At 42.5% G+C, this 21255-nt stretch overlaps 1 long non-coding RNA gene across 1 annotated transcript in view; it reads left to right on the forward strand.

The window, feature by feature from the left end:
- The first annotated feature begins 215 nt into the window (after positions 1 to 215).
- Positions 216 to 21255, forward strand: part of LOC106781695 (uncharacterized) — a 57616-nt gene continuing 36576 nt past the window's right edge. The window contains exon 1 of the long non-coding RNA XR_011426346.1: positions 216 to 293. This is a non-coding gene — a long non-coding RNA (uncharacterized lncRNA). The remainder of the gene's footprint in view (positions 294 to 21255) is intronic.

A 21255-nucleotide genomic window follows, 5' to 3' on the forward strand; every position in this document is an offset into this window, starting at 1 on the left:
TTCGCCACATCAACCAAGGCAGAGCAGGAAATTCCAGGCAGACAAAAGAGCAGAGGTGAAGATCCAGAGACGGAAAATACTGTTGAAGCCACACTAAGGAGTTTATGAACAGAGCCGAGGCTGCGAGGCCGCAGATCAGGAAGGGAAACTAGCAGGGGGCTGTGAGCAGAGGAGGCAGGAAGTCAAATTTGAGCTTTAGAGAAATTTCTGGTGGAGGTGGAGGAGAAGGGGTGGGGGGAGTAGTTAATGACCTCTTGCCTAGGTGAGAGGTGATGAGAGCCTGGATTCAGACGGTGAGTAGATTCAGACCACGCTGCCCTCACTTCTGGGTCATTCTCAAAGCTGCCCTCTCTGCTGCCTGTGTCCTCCCACTCCTCTTGGCATGGCCAGTTCTCTTTCATTCTTTACACTTTTAAAACTCAGGCATCACCCTCACCAAGAAAAGTTCACTGATATTCCCACCCCTTACCCCTCCATTCCCAGCTGGTCAGGGACCTCTACTCCGGGCTCTATGAGGCTCTGTGCATTTCTCCATCTCTCAGTGAATCTCATTGCTTTATGACTGTATTTTGGTTTCTGAATTATCACTAGACTGTGATTTTCCTAGGGCGGGCACCAGGTCTCATTAGTCTTTGGGTCTCCAATGACTGGCATGAAATCTGGCACCGAGAAGGTAATTAGTAAATATCTGTGACTGAATGAGTAAACAGGCGAATGAATGAGGAAGAAGGGAGATGAGAGATATCGGGGAGGTTGAATCAGGATAATTTATCAGGTAATTGGGCTCATGGGAAGGGTGGGCCATAAGAGTGTGGCATCTAAGATGACTCCAGGTTTTGTAGATTGGGAGTAGGGGAGGTCTGAACTATTTTTACTTACAATACTTCTGACACCTAATCTATGGGTTTTTTCCTCACACCAACCAATTCTCCAACTCTTCAGATGCCATCTGGGTGTCCAACAATTGAATTCAATTCTGACATTATCTACCTAGAGTTAGCGTCAGACCCCACAGGTTAAGGGCTCAGTCCCACAAAACTGCCTCTACTTCAGGTGGCAACAGTGAGTCCCAGGTTCTCACCTGTGCTTTTGACCAACCAGCTATAAATTGAAGATTTCCACAACCCCCTCTTCAGGTTTAGTAATTTGCTAGAATGGCTCACAGAACTCAGGGAAACACTTTCTCATATTCATTAGTTTAGTATAAAGGATGCAACTGAAGAACAGACAAATGGGAGAGATGCCTAGGGCAAGGCACTGGTGTTGGGGGCGTGGGAGAAGGTGGCACCGACCTTCCATGCATTCTCTGGGTGCGCCACCCTCCTAGTACCTTAATGTGTTCACCAACCCAGAAGCTCTTCGAACCCCTTTGTTTAAGGGTATTTATGGAGGTTTCATTACATAATTGGTGATTAACTCAATTTCCAGCCCCTTTTCCTCCGCAGAGGTTGAGGGGTAGGACTAAAACTTCCAACCCTCTAATTATGCCTGGGTCTTGCAGGTGACCAGCACCCATCCCAAAGTCATCGATGGGCCCCCATCCACCAGTCATTTCATTAGCATGCAAAAGACACCCTCTTACTCTGGGGAGTCCAAGGGTTTTAGGAGCTGAGTGCCAGGAACCAGGGACAAAAATCAAATAGATATCTATCACAGGAGGTGATAGTGGCATTCACCAAGGCAGGAGGTATGAGAGGAAAAGCAGATATGGGAAGGAAGACTGTTCTAGTTATCTATTGTTCAGTGACACACAACTATGAAAATCATTTATCACTGTATTTCATTGTAATAAAGGTTGACTGGCACCCCCAGTCCTATTCCTGGGCTGAACTGACAACCCCTAGGCTTGGCTTTTGACTGACCCATTCCCCCTTCTCTCGGTGTCTTACACATCTTTTGTATCTCAGTGTAGGGCAGAGTGCCTCTCCCTGACCTTCCTTAGTGTCTTTGTTTCCCTCATGTATTCCAGGAATCTTTTCTCCTAATCTTCGAAAGGACACTCCTACCTATATCCAGACCTGTAGCTCAGGCCTCTGGCAGCTTTGTCAAATAAAATTTCCCCTGTGATCCGTTCTTTGTACTCAGAGGGGCCACATGAGGGGGCTTCTTCTTGCATATAACTGAAAATCCTGGCATGCATAGGTTTAAGCAAAAAGGGAGTTTATTGGCTTACATAACTGAAAATTCCAGGGGGTAACCAATCTAACATCAGCCGTGGTTGGATAGAAATGTCATTTGATTTCATTCCCTGACGATTTAGTTTCACTTCCTGTCTCTAGGCTCTGTTCTCAGCCGGTTCACCCTGTGCAAAGGCAAAAAATGGCTGCAGTAGCTCCAGCCCATTCCTTTCCAGCTCAGTTCCAGCCTGAAAGAGCAAGCCTCTTTTCTAGAAGAGCCTGCAACAGCCCTAAGAGTCACTCTGATGAGGCCAGTACGGCTGTTTGCTGCCCCCTGAACCCACTTCTAAGCTCAGGGGCCAGCGGCAGGGTCTTGTGCTGGAGATGGCGGGATGGGTCCTTGGGGGTGGGGAAAGCAACAAATGTTCACTAAGGGGGTGTGTGGGGCGGGTGGCAATTTGCATCTCTGGAGGATGCACCTGGCTGATTTCATCTCGACGATCCCTTTCTCCTCCACCAGAAAGACCATTTTGGGTCACTTCTTTCCTCACATTGACTTGGCATAAAATTTAGTGTTACCAATAGCTGCTCAACCCCTCATTAGCTTTCATTTCCTTTTTCCACTCCCTACGACGGGCTTCGTGCTTTCACAAACCTCAGGGTTTGGTCTGTGTAAGGTCTTAAGTCTCCAACTTGATGGTCACCTGCTTGGTTCCAGCTGCTGGCAGCTGTGTGGAGTCGGGCATCTCATGCTTTATCGCTTGCCAGCTGTAGCTGTTTCCAGCTTAGTTTGTTCCTTGCTCTGGGGCTGCTCCAGTTGTGAGCTCTTCCTGCTCCAGTGGGGAAAGTCCCCTTTAAAGCCACGTGCTTAAAACTGAAACCAAAGATAACGGCCACACCACGGCTGCCGCAAGGGCGGGGTCTCAAGTACCTCCTAAATCTTCGCTGACATCTTCCTTCTAGGAAGTTCAAGGCCGAGGTGGCTAGAGCAATCCAGTTCCTGGTAGTTTCTAAATCTGCATTTGTTTGCCCTACAGGGAGGGATTATTGTCCCCTGTCTTTACCTCCTCACCCTGTCTGTCTTTTCTTTTATGATTCACATTTTATATTTAGCCAAGAATTGCAGAACATTTTTTTAAAAAAACTTTTTTTATTGAGTTAATGATAGGTTACAATCTTGTGAAATTTCAGTTGTACATTAATATTTGTCATTCATGTTGTAGGTGCACCACTTCACCCTTTGTGGCCACCCCCCACCCCACCTTTCCCCTGGTATCCACTAAACTGTTCTTAGTTCACATTTTTAAATTCCTCATATGAGTGGAGTCACACACAGATTATCCTTCTCTAGCTGGCTTATTTCACTTAACATAATTCCCTCAAGGTCCATCCATGTTATTGCAAATGGAATGATTTTGTTCTGTTTTGCAGCTGAGTAGTATTCCATTGTATATATGTACCACATCTTCTTTATCCATTCGTCTGTTGCTGGGCACTTAGGTTGCTTCCATGTCTTGGCTATTGTAAATAATGCTGTAATGAACATTGGGGTGCATAGGACTTTTGGAATTGCTGACTTCAAGCTCTTTGGATAGATACCCAGTAGTGGGATGGCTGGATCGTATGGTAGTTCTATTTTTAGTTTTTTGAGGAATCTCCATACTGTTTTCCATAGTGGCTGCACCAGTTTGCATTCCCACCAGCAGTGTATGAGGGTTCCTTTTTCTCCACAACCTCTCCAACATTTGTTACTATTAGTTTTAGATATTTTTGTCATTCTAATGGGTGTAAGGTGATATCTTAGTGTAGTTTCGATTTGCATTTCCCTGATGATCAGCGATGATGAGCGTCTTTTCGTGTGCCTATTGGCCATCCATATATCTTCTTTGGAGAAATGTCTGTTCGTGTCTCCAGCCCATTTTTTGATTGGGTTGTTTGATTTTTTGTTGGCAGAACATTTTTTAAAGGAGAAAAGAAGCCACAAGTTGATCCTCTCAAACCAAAGATGAGGGTTGAGGAGCTGTCTTCCCACTTCCCTTAGAAACCTCAGTGCGGGGTTTCGGTGTACCTTAGGGGCCACGCAGGTAAAGCAAAAGAGAGTGGCCATCCAGGAGAAGGTGATGGGGTCGTGGGGGCGCTGTTGGAGCTCAGATCCATGCCCTTATACAGCAGGCCACTACTACTCTGCTCCAGCCCATATTGGTACAAGGGATTTTTTTTTTTTTGGGGGGGGTGGAGGCATATGAGATTTTGATGTGAAATATCATGCATCTTTAAAACATTGTGAGTGTCCCAGTCTAGGGGAGGCCTCCTGTGTACACACTCTTCCCTAGGAAAAAGGCTGCACTTCTGCCAGTTTCCCTGGCTGCGCCTCAGTTGGAAGCCTTCAGTCTTTTGGGACTGCCTTAGAACGGCTGCATGCTACTTGACCTTTGTCTCAGTCCTTCTGGACTGCTATAACAGAATACCATAGATGGGTAGCTTATAAACGATGGAAATTTATCTCCCACCATTCTGGAAGCTGGGAAGTCCAAGACCATGGAGCCAGCAGATTCAGTGTCTATTGAGGGACTGCTGCCTGGTTCAGAGACAGCTACCTTCTCTGTGTGTCCTCACATGGCGGAAGGGGCCAGGGAGCTCTCTGGGGTCCCTTTTATAAGAGGACTAATCGCATTCATGAGGGCTCCAGTCCTCATGACCTAATCAGCTCCCAAAGGCCCCACCTCTGAATACCGTCACCTTGAAAGTTAGGATTTCAACATATGAATTTTGGGGGACACAGACATTCAGACCATAGAAACCTTGTACTGGAAAAGTCCCCCAAACGCTGTGGGATCAAAGGCTGTTTGATCAGTATGGCCTTTCAAAGAGAGGTAGCCCTGGATTTGAATGGTTTTAATATTTGTTTTGGTTGTTTTTACTACTTAATCTGTACCTCTACCATCTAGCATTCCAATCACTTAAAACTGGTTATGCAGGGGCCAACCCGGTGGTGTAGCAGTTAAGTTCGCACTCTTTGCTTTGGCAGCCTGGGGTTCACTGGATCGGATCCTGGGTGCAGACCTACACACTGCTCTTCAAGCCATGCTGTGGCGGCATCCCACATAGAAGAACTAGGACTTACAATTAGGATATACAACTATGTACTGGGGCTTTGGGGAGGAAAAAAAAGAGGAAGATTGGCAACAGATGTTAGCTCAGGGCCAATCTTCCTTACCAAAAAAAGCATACCTAAAATTACTTATGCCTTTATAGATTAGAGATTTTTTTTTGTTATTTACTGCTTTTGGTAACAGCCGTGTTGAGACAGAATTCATATACCATACAATTAGATTGTACAATTCATGGCTTTTAGTATATTCACAGAGCTGTGCAACCATCACCACAATCACTTTTGAACATTTTCATCACCCCAAAAAGAAACCCAGTTGGCAGTGACTCCGTATTTACTCTCCAGGAGAAATATTGCCCAGTCCCTGGCAACCAGCAATTTACATTCAGTCTCTAAGATTTGCTTATTCTGCTCATTTTATATAAATGGAATCATGCACTATACGGCCTTTGTGTCTGTTCTTTCACTTAGCATGTTTTCAAGGTTCATCCATGTTGTAGCACGTGTCAGTTTTGTTGTGAGTGTTGTCAAGTCGACTCCGTCTCCTAGTGACCCTGTGCACAGCAAAGTAGAACCCTGGGCCCATGCTTTTGTGCCATGCTCTCACCTTCCAACACTGTATCAGACAAGGTTCCGCTGCTATTCGTAGGGTTATCTTGGCCAATTTTTTCAGAAGTGGGTGGCCATGTTCTTCTTCCTAGTCTGTGTTAATCTGGAAGCTCTGTTGAAACCTGTCCACCACGGCTGACCATGCTGGAATTTGAAATACTGCTGGCATAGCTTTCAGCATCACAGCAACACGCAGCCGCCACAGTACGACAACCGACAGACTGGCGGTGTGGTTTCCCGACTGGGAAACAAACCCTGGGCCCCTACAGTGAGAGGGCTGAATCTTAACCACTAAGACCACCAGGGTTGGCTGTATCACACTTCACTATACAGTACAGTACTTTATTCCTTTTTATTGCTGAACAATATTTTATGGTATGGATATACTACATTTTGTTTATCTGTTCATCAGTTGATAGACTTTGGGCTGTTTCCACTTTTTGGCTATTGTGAATAGTGCTGCTGTGAACATTGTTGTACAAATTTCTTTGTTGTAAAATATACATAATATAAGATTTAACATTTTAACCATTTTTTGTTATTGTAGAATATTTTATTAAATGTATAAAATAATTTTGCTTAAATTTATAGAACTGTGTTTGTGTTTTATCTCCACTTTTTAAATTTTTGGTAACTATTTTTTTAATTGTGGTAAAATATACATAAAATCAAGTTGACCATTGTAATAATTTTTAAGTGTCCAGTTCAGTGACATTAAGTACATTCACATTGTTGTGCAACGCTCACCACTACCCATCTCCAGAACTTTTTTTTTTAAGATTTTTTATTTTAAAAAATTTTTTTAAAATTTTTCCTTTTTCTCCCCAAACTCCACCGGTACATAGTTGTATATTTTTAGTTGTGGGTCCTTCTAGTTGTGGCATGTGGGATGCCGCCTCAGCAGGGCTTAGATGAGCAGTGCCATTTTCACGCCCAGGACTCGAACGGGCGAAACACTGGGCCGCCGAAGCAGAGCATGTGAACTTAACCACTTGGCCACGGGGCCGGCCCCCAGAACTTTTTTATCTTCCCCAGCTGAAACTCCACCGATTAAACAATAATTCCCCATCTTTCCCCTAGCCCCCAGCAGCTACTGTTCAACTCCCTGTCTCTATGAATTTGCCTGTTCTAATTCTTCATATAAGCAGAATCGTACAATGCTTATCTTTTTGTGACTCGCTTATTTGTTTAGCATAACGTCTTCAAGGTTCGTTCATGTGTAGCATGTGTCAGAATTTCATGCATATGTTAGAAATTCATTTCTTTCTAAGGCTGAATAATATTACATTGTGTGTGTATACCAAATTTTGTTTATCTGTTCATTACGTACAAGTTTTATTTGGACATATATTTTTATTTATCTTGGGAATACAGCTAGGAGTGGAATTGCTGGGTCATATGCTAACTCTGTTTTTAACTGTTTAAGGAACCGCTAGACTTTTTCAAGGTGACTGCACCATTTTATATTTCCATTAGCAGTGTGTAAGGGTTCTGATTTCTCCACATCCTCATCAATACTTGTTATTGTCCGTCTTTTTTATTATAGCCATTCTAGAGGGTATTCCACTCACTTTTGTAAACATTTGGGATAAACAGAAAGGCACAAAAGAGAAAATAAAAGTCACCCATAATCCTATCATCCTACCACCACAGTTACCCACTGTTAACCCTTTGGTCTTAACTTCTTCTATAAGTGTATATATATTCATATATATTATATTTATATGTATAATACATACATATATAACATATGTATATATTTTTCCATACTGTATGTGTTGTTTTGCAATCTTTTTTTGTAACTTAACAACAGTTGGTTTTTTTCTATGTCTTTAAATATTATTCTACAAAGATTTTACAATGTAATTGTAGTGAAGTGCCATTTTTGGTTGTGTCCATTCCTATTTGGGGAGAATCTCCCAATGTGTATACTTTGATAGGATGCAGGGTAGAAGCTGAAAGGTGGCCAGACACTTTGACCCTTGCCACCAGGGTGCTGCCATGTGACCAGGCTCAGCCAATCCAGAGTTTCCCCCAGGTGGAAGAATCTGGAAGGACTGACCCAAAGATGGCAGACAAATAGAGACTATTCTCAGCAGCCGCAGCAGTGGAGAACAGACTGCAGCTTTAAGTAAGCTGACTGAGATCGCAGAGCAAGTAACTAGCTGCCCATCTGACCCCAGACCTTGAACTCTCAACCATACCCAATTTATGACTTTTATCAAGGTTTCCTCAGCTTTTGACTCTACGGCAGGAATTACAGAAGTGAAACCAAGGCTTCAGCTGGGATGCTCCCCACCATCTCTGATGGTAGTGACTTTTCATAATATTTCTAATGTTTTATGTTGACATGACAGTTGTTAAGACTATGACATGGGCCGGCCCCGTGGCTGAGTGGTTAAGTTCATGTGCTCTGCTTCGGCAGCCCAGGGTTTCACCCGTTTGAATCCTGGGTGCCGACATGGTACTGCTCATCAAGCCATGCTGAGGCGGCGTACCACATGCCACAACTAGAAGGACCCACAACTAAAAATACACAACTATGTACCTGGGGGCTTTGGGAGAAAAAGGAAATATAAAAATCTTAAAAAAAAAAAGACTATGACAAACGGCATTAGAGAAAGAGTGTGAAATCAAGGCTGGGGGCTGGGTTTTTATGAGTTGATTTCCAACCCCATCCCATGTGCCAGTGCCTTCCCCAGGCCTGCCCCCCAGGAGTTAGAACCTCCTTCCTGCCTCTGCCCACATAGTAACACCACCTGGACAGCTAGCAGCCATAGAGGCAAAGCAGCATAACCTCCGGAGGGGCCCCTGGGAGCTGTATCCCACCTCCCTTCTTTATAACTTGCTTCCTAATGATCTGGGCCAGCTTTGGAACGCAAAACTTTGGAAATGTGGCCTCTGCTGCAGAGAAGAGTAATACAAGCTTTCTCTCACAGATGATGAGATGGCTCTGTCACACTGAAGTAGGAAGAAGGGGTCCTGGCTGGCAGAATTGTCACCAGAAGGAAGGGCCCACAGTTCAGTGAATCTAAAACTCAAGCTATGATCTTGGGTAGATGTTCCTCAGCTCTTGACTGGTTTAAAAATGGCAATCTGACAGGGGTCGCCATATTATGGCTTGCAGGCCAAATCTAGCCTGCCCCGCTTTTTATAGGATCTGCAAGGTTAGAATGGTTTTACATTTTTTTTTGATTTTTTAAAAAATGTTTTTCCTTTTTCTCCCCAAAGCCCCCCAGTACATAGTTGTATATTCTATGTTGTGGGTCCTTCCAGTTGTGGCATGTGGGATGCTGCCTCAGCATGGCTTGATGAGCAGTGTCATGTCCGCGCCCAGGATTCGAACCAACGAAACACTGGGCCGCCTGCAGTGGAGCGCGTGAATTTAACCACTCGGCCATGGGGCCAGCCCTGGTTTTACATTTTTGATGGTTGAAAAAAAATCAAAGGAAGAATGATATTGTGGGACTTGTGAAAATTTTGTGTAATCCAAATATTAGTGTTCATCAATAAAGTTTTATTTATAAAACGAACACACCTGTTCATTTACGTATTGTCTGTGGCTGCTTCTGCCCCAGCACAGCGGAGCTGAGTAGTTGCAACAGAGTTACGGCCTGCAGAAGCTGTTTGCTGTCCAGCCCTTTACAGAAAAAGGTTGCCACCCACTGATGGAAGCAATCAAGTTACCTTTTCATGCCATCTGGCAGTAGTTTTGCAAACATGTCCTGGGTGGAGAGGGCACTAGGAGGCAGCATTGCTCAAAGCTGGGCTTGGTAATGGCTCTCTGAGTGACTGACTGTTTATTTTGGCCAAGGCAGGTGTCAGGTTTCACTGCCTTTATACATTTTTGAATAAAACCATTTCAGCCAGGTCATTTAGAGTAGAACTTTGAGGGCTCCTTTGCCTGTGCACTCACAGAAAAGTAGAACTATCTTCTAAGGAGAATCCTGGCCCTTCCAGCAGGTACTGCCTTGGAGGAGGTAGGTCACCTTTGTGCTTTTTCCTTGGCTGCTGGTCACTGCCTGGAAATCCTGGGCTCAGCCCCCTTACATGGTATATGTTTTCTTCCACACAGCCCAACTTTGGAGAAATGTGGCAGCAGGCCACACTTCCTCTGGCTTTACTGCCCATTCTCTGTGTTCTCCAAACCACTACCACTATCATGAATATCATCACCATCACCCCCTACCATCACCACCACCATCACCACCACCACCACCACTCTCACCAGCACTACCCCCACCAACACCATTACTACCACCATCATCACCACCAATATCACTACCATTACCACCACTACTGCAATCTTTTCCTTCACTACCTATTAACTATTAATACTGGTCAGGTGTTGGTGGAGCTAAGGGAATAGTCACCAATGCACCCCCATGGATCTGAGTGGGATGGGGGACAAAGGAGTTCTACCAAGAACATCGCTTCTCTGCAGGCTCGCTGGTGCGTCCTCAGCTAAGTGATCTAGAAAACTCTGTGGACCATGACACAATGGCACAAATACACTCTGACAATGTGTGGGAACTTGTTTCTTGGCATATAATCCAGTGGACTGACATATAAGGTCTGTTACACTATGTAAAGTTTCAGTTAAATTCTTACCTGGGGACCTTCCCCCTCTGGTTTCACGTTTTGAGTTATTAATAAATTACACACACAGCCATCTTTATGAGAAACTCCAGGATAGAATTTTTTCTGGTCTTAGTACTAAGAAGAGTTGTACTTCTTTGGATCCAGGAGTTTGCCATTATCTCACAGATATTGTGAATTGTGCACTCAATCAGATATTCCTTTTCGCACAGGCTGCTGGGAAGCTTGGAGCATGATATATGACCCACCTCTAGCAAGCATCGAGGTCTTTAAGTTCTGAATTATTGAGATCCAGTCTTGGCTTTACTTTGTCTCTACCTCATTTTTGCCTCAGTTTTAATTTCTATTCCTGGAGCAAGATGAAGTTTAGATGGGTAGATATACATCATATAACCTTCCCTCGTAGGTAAGTTGAAGAGATTGTGCTGCAAATGATGTGGGAGACCTCCAGACATTGCACACTGAAATGAAGGCTGTCTGAATGGATATGTGCTTCTAATTTCCCGACAGTAATTGTTGCTTTATCTCTGCAGATCTATAGCAGTGGAAGCATTCATTTATTCAACAACTATCTACTGAGGGCCTACTATGTGCCAGCCACTGTTCTCAGTGCTGGGGAAACAGCAATGAGCAAAAGTCAGAAATCTCTTCCCTTATGTTAAGCGAAATAAGCCAGACAGAGAAAGACGAACTCTATATGACTCCACTCATAGGTGGAAGTTAACATATAGACAAGGAGAACTGATCAGTGGTTACCAGGGGAAAGGGGCGGGGGGGAGGGCACAAAGGGTGAAGTGGTGTACCCACAACATGACTGACAATAATGTACAACTGAAATTTCACAAGGTTGTAAACTATCATAATATTAATTAAAAAACAAACAAACAAACATTACATATGCTACTAAAGAGGAAAAAAAAATTAAAAATCTCTGCCCTCATTGACCTTGTGTTCCAGTGGTATGATAGAATATTCTCTGAGAATGCAATTGCACCTCTACTGCTTAATAGCGGGTGTCTTGGGGGAAAATCACTTAACATCTCTGGGCTATGGTTTCCTCATCAGAAAATTGGGGATGACGTCTAACTCATAGTACTATATAAGAGTAAGTAAAATGATATATGTAAATATCATTAAATGAGACCCACGTGATGGGAGGCAGTATACCGTAGTCCTTACAGCATGGCCTCTGATGTTCGATTCCTGCATGTGTGGCCTTGCTTGACAAATTGCTTAACCTCTCTGTGCCTCAGTGTCCTCGTTTTAAAAACTGGGATAATAATGGCACCTCTCTCATAGGATCGTGAGGACTAAGAGGATTTAATAAACAGGAAAACTAGCACAGAGTAAGCACTCCTCTAAAGGTTAACTACTCTCGATTACATCAAGGTTTCTCATATTTCTGTCTTTCCCTCCTCTAAGAATATAGTCAATATTTTTATAATCATCCAATCAGGGCTCTATACAGGTTAAGAAAAACAGGATAATCAAGCCACAGTGCAAGTACAGGTGTGTATAACAGGTGTCAAAGGGAGGCTTAGAATAGGAGTGGGATGAGGTGGGGTGGAAGGTGGGTAGAGTTGCCCATGCTGGAAGCTTCTGTGTATGGTAGCTATCTCTTCAGATCATCCTTGTCACCAAAGACAGCAAAGATATTCGACTAATTTTTCTTCTCCACTCTTTTTTGCATATCAGAAACGTCATTCATAAGAACTGCTGCTCCCTGGGCAGGTTCTGTTATCAAGGAAGGCATGTCAGATGCTGGCTTAACGTGCACCTAGAATGTGCTGCTGCACACTCTGTTTTAAGGGAGAAAGCATTAATATGCTGCTCTTGAAAAAATACTTCCTTCCTCTTTTCTCTAAGGCATTTTTACAAAGTTATGATGGATGCTTTTGACAAGAAGGGAGTGCTGCAGAGCAGCGAAGGAGAGAGCACCTTTACTCTGGAGGCTGGAGCAAGGAAGGGTTAGTGAATCCTGTGTGTGAGTGAAGCCGAACCCACAAACTCAGCCATGCAAGAAATGTGATTTTCTGTCTTCAAAAAACTCAACCTAATTCCTATTTTTTAGTTAGGGCTTCCTTGGTCGATTGTTGGGCTTTGATTTTTGAGGCATGTGGAGAGGATCACGGCATCAGGGCGGGGGTTTGGGGTGAGGAGGGAACCGTCTTTGCTGTTGTCTGTCAGGCTGGCCCCCCCTGAGGCAGACGTTGTTGTTCTGGTCTGTGAAGTTCGCTGCCGCGTCATTGCTTCTCCTGACCGAGGGGCCCCACAGGCCTGATTCTGTCGCAGCTCCTTTTGCACGGAAGTCTGGCTGCTCTTCCTCTCGCACCTGCCGGGGATGACAGGGTCCTCAGGCTGTCTGGGGCCTCTTCTCCCTCGGGTGTTCCTGTCATGCTGAATTCCAGGGAGCTCCAGAGGCTCTCCCCGCCCCAGGGTCCACCCAGGAAGGAAGGGTAGATCTCCTCGCCCTCAGACGCACCCTCACCAAAACCTCTCTGGGTTCCTCTCACTGCCCCTTCTCCTTGGCCTCTCCTACACCTTGGGGTCTGCTATAAACTGAATGCTTGCATCTCCCCAAAATTCATACGTGAAGCCCCAACTCCCAATATGATGGCACTTGGAGATGGGGTCTTTGGGAGGTAATTAGGGTTACAGGAGGTCATGAGGGTGGGGAGCCCCATCCGATGGGATTAATGTCCTTATAAAAAGAGAAAGAGACTGGAGATCTTTCTCTCTCCTTGTGCACATGCCAAGAAAAGGCGTGCAATGACATAAGGAGAAGACAACCATCCACAAGCCAGGAAGACGGTCCTCATCAGAATCTGAATCTCCCAGTACCTTGACCTTGGACGTCCCAGCCTCTAGAACTGTGAGCAATAAGTGCCTGCTGTTTAAGCCACCCATCTACGGTATTTCACTTTGCAGCTCAAACTGACTAAGACTTTTTTACCCTCCTGCTTCCCCTCCAGATCTTCTCTCTCACTCCAGGACGTTTTTTTCCTACTCCTCAATGTGAAAACCTCACCAATGGATTGAATAATCTTCTAAACCATTTTTGGATTTTTGAAACCCCAAAGTCAAGACTCAGACTCTTTTGCTCTTTGTTCCTCTGAAATCACCCTTCCATTAATCAGTGGAGGGGGAGACTCTTGGTCTAGCTGTCTGGGTAGGGAGGATCATGGGTAGCAAGAAATAGCAGGGAAAAACACATCTGGTCATTGATAGCACAATGCTATCCATCAATTTAGGCTTCATATATTTTTGAAATTAATAGACCATTTTTAGAACAGTTTTTGTTTTTTGAGGAAGATTAGCCCTGAGCTAACATCTGCTGCCAATCCTCCTCTTTTTTTTTTTTTTAAAGATTTTATTTTTTTCCTTTTTCTCCCCAAAGCCCCCCAGTACATAGTTGTATATTCTTTGTTGTGGGTCCTTCTAGTTGTGGCATGTGGGATGCTGCCTCAGCGTGGTTTGATGAGCAGTGCCATGTCCACGCTCAGGATTCGAACCAATGAAACACTGGGCCCCCTGCAGCGGAGTGCTAGAACTTAACCTCTCGGCCATGGGGCCAGCCCCTGCTCCTCTTTTTTTAGCTGAGGAAGACTGGCCCTGAGCTAACATCCATGCCCATCTTCCTCTGCTTTATATGTGGGATGCCTGCCACAGCATGGCTTCCCAAGCAGTGCCATATCTGCACCTGGGATCCAAACTGGCGACCCTGGGCCACCAAAGCGGAACGTGCAAATCTAACTGCTGCACCACCAGGCCGGCCCCAAGAACAATTTTAGATTGACTGAAAGATTGAGCATATGGTAAAGGGAGTTCCCACAATACCAAACTCCCACACCGTTTCTCCTATTGCTAACATCTTGCATCAGTGTGATACATTTGTTACAATTAATGAACCAACGTTGATGCTATTATTAGCTAAAGTCTATAGTTTACATTGAGGTTCAGTCTTTGTGTTGTATAGCTCTATGGGTTTTGACAAATGCATAATGTCTTATATCTACCACTAAAGTGTCATATAGAATAGTTTCCCCACCCTGAAAACTCCTATGCTTGACCTATTCATACCCAACCCCTCCCCCCCAAACCGCCTGGCAACTACTGATGTTTTTGCCATCTCTACAGTTTTGCCTTTCCCAGAATGTCAGATAGTTGGAATCATACAACCTTTCAGATTGGATTCTTTCACTTAGTAATATGTATTTTATGTTCCTCCATGTTTTTGAGGGGCTTGATAGCTCATTTCATTTTATCATTTAATAAAATCCCATTGTATGGATGTACCACACTTTGTTTATCCATTAACCTATTGAAGGACATCTTGGTTGCTCCCAAATTTTGGGAAAATATGAATAAAACTGCCATAAACGTTTTATGTGCAGGCTTCTGTGTGCACACAAAGTACCTAAGAGTGTGATTGCTGGATTGCCTGGTAAGATTACATTACATTAGTTTTATAAGAAACCGCCAAACTATCTTCCAAAATGGCTGGACCATTTTGCATTCCTCCCAGAAATGAATGACAGTTCCTGTTGCTCTACATCCTTATCAGCATTTGGTGTTGTCAGGATTTTTTTCTCTCTTTTTTTTTTTTTTTAGCCATTGTTATATATACATGGTGCTATCTCATTGTTGTTTTAATTTGAAGTTCCCTAATGATGTATGATGTTGAAATTTTTTCCTACATTTATTTGCTACCTGTATATCTTCTTTGGTGGGATGTGTTTAGATCTTTTGCCCGGTTTTTAATGGGTTGTTCGTTTTCTCATCGAATTTTTTGTATACTTGGATACCAGTCCTTTATCAGATAAGTGTTTTGCAAATATTTTCTCCCAGTCTGTGGCTTGTCTTTCACTCTCTTGACAGTGCCTTTCACAAAGGAGAAGTTTTTATTTTTAATGAAGTCCAGCTTATTTTCTTTCTTTCATGGATTGCGCTTTTGGTGTTGTATCTAAACCATGCCTAAGATCATCTAGGTTTTCCCTTTTGTTTACTTCTGGGAATTTTGCATTGTACATTTAGGTCTATGATACATTTTGAGTTAATTTTTGTGACGAGTGTGAGTCTGTGTCTAGATTCTTTTTTTTTGCCCTGCACGTCCATTTATGGTAGCACCATTTATTGAAAAGACTATCTTTTCTTCACGGAATTGCTTTGCTTATTTGTCAGATGAGCATATTTGGGAGGGTCTATTTCCGGACTCTCAATTCCGTCCCTTTGATCTATTTGTCTGTTTTTGTCAACGCCACATTGCCTTGATTACTGAAGGTTACAGCAAATCCTGAAGTCGGGTAGCGTCAGTCCTCTGACTTCGTTCTTCCTCTTCTGTACTGTGTTGTCTCTTCTGGGTCTTTTGCCTTTCCATCTAAACTTTAGAATCAGTTTCCAGATATCCACAAAATAACTTTTTAGGATTTTCATTTGAATCTGTAGATCAGATTGGGAAGAATTAACATCTTAACAATATCAAATCTTCTTATCCATGAACATATCTCTTCATTTATTTAGATCTTTGATTTCTTTCATTAGAGTTTTGTAGTTTTCCTCACATGGATCCTGTACATATTTTGTTAGATTTATTCCTAAGTATTTATCTTTTTTGGGGTGCTAATGTTAATGGTATTGTGTTTTTAATTTCAAATCCCAATGGTCCGTGGTAGTATATAGGAAAGTAATAGACTTTTGTAATATTAACCTTCCATCCTGCAAACTGACTAGAATGCTTCTTAGTTCCAGGATTTGTTGTTGTCGTTGTTGATTCTTTGGGCACATTGACACTTATGTCATTTGTGAGCAAAGATAGTTTTATTTTTTCCTTCCCAATCCATATATCCTTTCCCCCCTTTTTCTTACGTTATTGCACAAGCTAGGACTACCAGTGTGATGTTCAATAGGCGTGATGAGAAAAATATCTTTTCTTTGTTTTTGATTTTAGGGAGGAAGCATCTAGTTTTTCTCCATTATGTATGACGTTAGCTGCAGGTTTTTCATGGATATATTCCTTATCAATTTGAGGAGGTTCCCTTCTATTCCCGGTTCACTGATTAAGCCTTCCTTTATTATGAATTGCTGTTGGATTTTGTCAAATGCATTTTTCTGCATCAGTTGATATGACCATAAGATTTTTTCTTTATTTTGTTTATATGACAGATTACGTTAATTGATTTTGAATGTTGAACCAGCCTTGCATACCTGGAATAAATCCCACTTAGTCATGGTGTATAATTCTTTTTATACATTGTTGGATTTGATTTGCTAATATTTTGGTGATTATTTTTGCGTCTATGTCCATGAAAGATACTGATCTGTAGTTTTCCTTTCTTATAATACCTTTATCTGATTTTGCTAGTAGGGTAAGACTGGCCTCATTCAATAAGTTAGGAAGTTGTTTTAAAATGTGTTCTCAGGATTTGGTTTAATCGGTATGGCAAGGTGAGAGACACGGGGACAATTGCTTTTGAGAGAATAATTTATCACTTACATTTCCCAAGAGAAGGGGGCATGTCATGCCATGGAAGGCCACATGAAGAAGCACTGCGTTGGTCGGGAGGCAGAGGGAGTGAGAGGAAAGCCTGGCTCCGAACCTTTACTGTGTTTTCCATGGGAAAGGCAAGGCAGGGTGGGGGAAACCATTTAGGGTTGGCTGGTTGGAATAATTCTGGTGGACTTTGGGACATAGGGGCTATCTCTAGTTGTCTGGTACTTAGCTCTGGGTTGATTTAGGATAGGGGAAATATTGTCTTGGTGTGTGAGAGTTAGATAAAGGGGGAGGTCAAGAGTATGGGCTCTGCATTGCAGGGAAGGTATAAACAACTTTGGTCATTAGTTTGTCCCTGTGACTAATGGATGCCAAATAGACAAATACAGAATCTAAGAAAACACAGTTAGAACAGAAGTGTTCTCTCTGCTTCTATTTTCTGGCAGAGATTGTAAAGAATTGATATTCTTTTCTTTTTTTTTATTGCTAATTTTTTTTTTTTTAGGAAGATTAGCCCTGAGCTAACTACTGCCAATCCTCCTCTTTTTGCCAAGGAATACTGGCCCTGAGCTAATGTCCATGCCCATCTTTCTCTATTTTTTTATACACGGGATGCCTACCACAGCATGGTGTGCCTACCACAGCACGGCATGCCCAGTGGTGCCGTGTCCGCACCCGGGATCCGAACCAGCGAACCTGGGGCCACTGAGAAGCAGAATGTGCGCACTTAACCGCTGCGCCACCGGGCCAGCCCCTTTCTTTTCTTTTCTTTTCTTTTTAAGATTTTATTTTTCCTTTTTCTCCCAAAGCCCCCTGGTACATAGTTGTATATTTTTAGTTGTGGCTCCTTCTAGTTGTGGCATGTGAGATCCTGCCTCAGCATGGCTTGATGAGCGGTGCCATGTCCGCACCCAGGATTTGAACTGGTGAAACCCTGGGCCTCCTAAGGGGAGTGCGCGAACTTAACTACTTGGCCATGGGGCTGACCCCTGATATTATTTTCAAAAATGCTTTGGTAGACCTCACCAGTAAAACTATTTCAGTTGATATGTTCCATTTTTGGAAAGTTATTAATTATTGATTTGATTTCTTTATTGTAGGCCTATATGGATTATCTATTTCTCCTTGTGTGAATTTTGGTAGTTTGTGTCTTTTAAGGAATTGGTTAATTTTTATCTAAGTTATCAAATTTGTGGGTATAGAATTGTTCATAATATTCTTTTATTATCCTTTTAATGGGATCAGTAGCGATGACATTTTTTCATTTCTGTTATTAGTGATTTGTGTCTTTTCTCATTTTTTCTTGCTTAGCTTGGCTAGAGGTTTATCCATTTTATTGGTCTTTTCAATGGATTCATTGATTTTCTCTATGGATTTCCTGTTTTCACTGTCATTGATTTCTGCTCTGATTTTTATTATTTCTTTTCTTCTACTTGATTTAGTGTTGTATTGCTCTTTTTTCCTCTAGGTTCATAATATGGAAGCTTAGATTTTTGATTTTTAGATCTTTCTTTTTTTCTCTTACATGCATTCAATCCTATAAATTTCCCTTTAAACACAGCTTTCATTGCGTCCCATAAATTTTGACAAGTTGTATTTTCATTCTCATTTAGTTAAAAATATTCTAAAATTGCTCTTGTGACTTCTTTTTTGACCCGTATGTTATTTAGAAATGTGTTGTTTAATCTCTAAATATTTTGGGATTTTCTAGCTATTTTTCTGTTACTGATTTCCAGTTTAATTTCATTGTGGTCTGAAAGCATACCTCATATGATTTCTATTCTTTTAAATTTGTTGAGGTGCGTTTTATGGCCCAGATATGGTCTATCTTGGTGATTGTTACATGTGAGTTTGAAAAGAACGTGTGTTCTGCTGATTTTGTGTAAAGTATCCTATAAATGTCAGCTAGCTCCGGTTGATTGATGGTGCTGTTCAGTTCAAATACATCCTTATAATTTTCTGCCTGATGGATCTGTCAATTACTGAGTGAAAAGTGTTGAAGTCTGCACTAAAAAAGTGAATTTGTCTATTTCTCATTGTAATTCCATCAGTTTTTGCCTCTCGTGTTTTAACATATTGTTGTTAAGTGCATACAGGTTAAGGATTATTGTATCCTCTTGGAGAACTGACCTCATCATCATTATGTAATGCCCTCTTTATCTCTGAGATTCTCCTCATTCTGAGGTCAGCTTTGTCTAAAATTAAGGTAGCTATTCCAGCTTTCTTTGGATTAGTTTTATCATGTATGTTTTTCTCCATCCTTTCACTTTCAATGTATCTGTATCTTCACATTTAAAGTGGATTTCTTATACACAACACATAATTGGGTCTCTTTTAAAATCCACTCTGACAGTCTCTGCTTTTGTTTTTTTTTTGTTGTTTTTTGCTGAGGAAGATTCATCCTGAGCTAACATCCATTGCCAATAGTTCTCTTTTTTTTTGCTTAAGGAAGATTAGCCCAGAGCTAACATCTGTGCCAGTCTTGCTGTACTTTATGTGTGGGACACCATCACAGCATAGCTGGTGAGTGGAGTACGTCTGTGCCCGGGATCTGAACCTATGAACCTGGGCTGCTGAAGTGAAGCATGCCGAACTTTAACCACTCAGCCATGGGGCCAGGCCAGTCTCTGTTTATTAACTGGTGTATTTAGACCATTCACATTTAAACTGACTATTGATATAGTTAGATTAATATCTACCATGTTTGTAATGGTTTTCTATGCATGACACTTGTTCTTTATTTCTTTTGTTTATTATGGAAAATACACATAATATAAAATTACCATTTTAACCATTTTTAAGTGTACAATTTAGTGGCATTAAGTACACTCATAATGTTCTCTAACCATCACTGTTATCTATTTGCAGAACCTTCCACCATCCCAAACAGAAAATCTGTACCCATTAAACAATAACTCCCCATTTCCCTTCATTCTTACCCCTGGTAAGCTCTATTGTACTTTCTGTCTCTATGAATTTGCCTATTCTAGGTAACTTATATAAGTGGAATCATACAATATTTATCCTTTTGTCTCTGGCTTATTTCACTTAGCATAATGCTTTTGAGTGTCGTCTATGTTGTGGCATGCATCAGAATTTCATTCCTTTTTAAGGCTGAATAATAATCCATTGTATTGATATACCACATTTTATTTACTCATTCATCTGTTGATGACATTTATTGTTTGGATAAAGGTTGTTTCCACCTTTCGCTGTTGTAAATAATGCTGCTATGAACAGCAGTGTACACGTATCTGAGTCCCTGTTTTTTCTGCCCTTTCTGTTTTTTTTTTTCTTTAAGATTGGCACCTGAGTTAATATCTGTTGCCAATCTTTTCTTCTTCTCCCCAAAGCCCCCAGTACATAGTTGTATATTTTAGTTGTGGGTCCTTCTAGTTGTGGCATGTGGGACGCTGCCTCAGCATGACTTGATGAGCGATGCCATGTCTGCATCCAGGATCTGAACCGGCGAAACCCCGGGCTGCTGAAGCGGAGCGTGCGAACTTAACCACTCCGCCACAGGGCCGGCCCCGCTAATACTCTTTTCTTTACGTAGATCTGATTTTCTGTCTAGTTATGCCTATACTTTGCCAGAGGTGTTTACTCAAGGACAAGAGGTATCTGCAACAGTTACAAATGTTACCCCTTAAATCTCCGGAGGTTCCATCTGTTAGGCAAGGAGTCCTAGGCACTTAGCACAAGGAATGAGGGGAGGGATGGTAGAGAGATGGTAATTAAACACACTAAAGGATCTCTAGATTCCTGCACAGACCAAGGCTTCTGATGACAAACCCAACAGTCAGAAAGATTTCCCCCTTTTGTAATAGATTGGGAGATGCGAATAAGAGCATTGTCTTTCCAAACAACAGAGGGAGAAAAAAAGTGTACAGGCCTGGTTCAGCTGTCTGCCTCTGCTGTCAGCTGCTTATCCTCCTAATCAATTTGATTTGGAGTTCTCCAGCGTCTGTACAGGACCGGACGTTAAGTGGAGCCTTCCTTAGCTGTAAGATGCCTCTCCAAGGTTCTATGCCTTCCAGTTCTGCTGCAGTGTCAGTGGTCAGGAGCACTTGGTAAGGTCCTTTCCAATGGCGTTTAAGGACTGTCTTCCTCTGATGATGCTTCTAGAGTACCCCGTCACCAGGCTCTAGACTGTGACCAACAGGATCCGTCAAATTGGGATCTGGGAAAGCTTCTTTAACCTGTTGATGATGGGTTTGAGCATAAGACATTAGAGACTTGCAATAGCTGGTCATACTGGCATAAGACAACAAGGGCTCAGCAGAGGCTTGCATGACAATAGAGGTTGGGTTGCCCGTGACTTTCTCTTG

The sequence above is a fragment of the Equus caballus genome, chromosome 15 (genome assembly GCF_041296265.1).
Source record: "Equus caballus isolate H_3958 breed thoroughbred chromosome 15, TB-T2T, whole genome shotgun sequence".
NCBI lineage: Eukaryota > Metazoa > Chordata > Mammalia > Perissodactyla > Equidae > Equus > Equus caballus.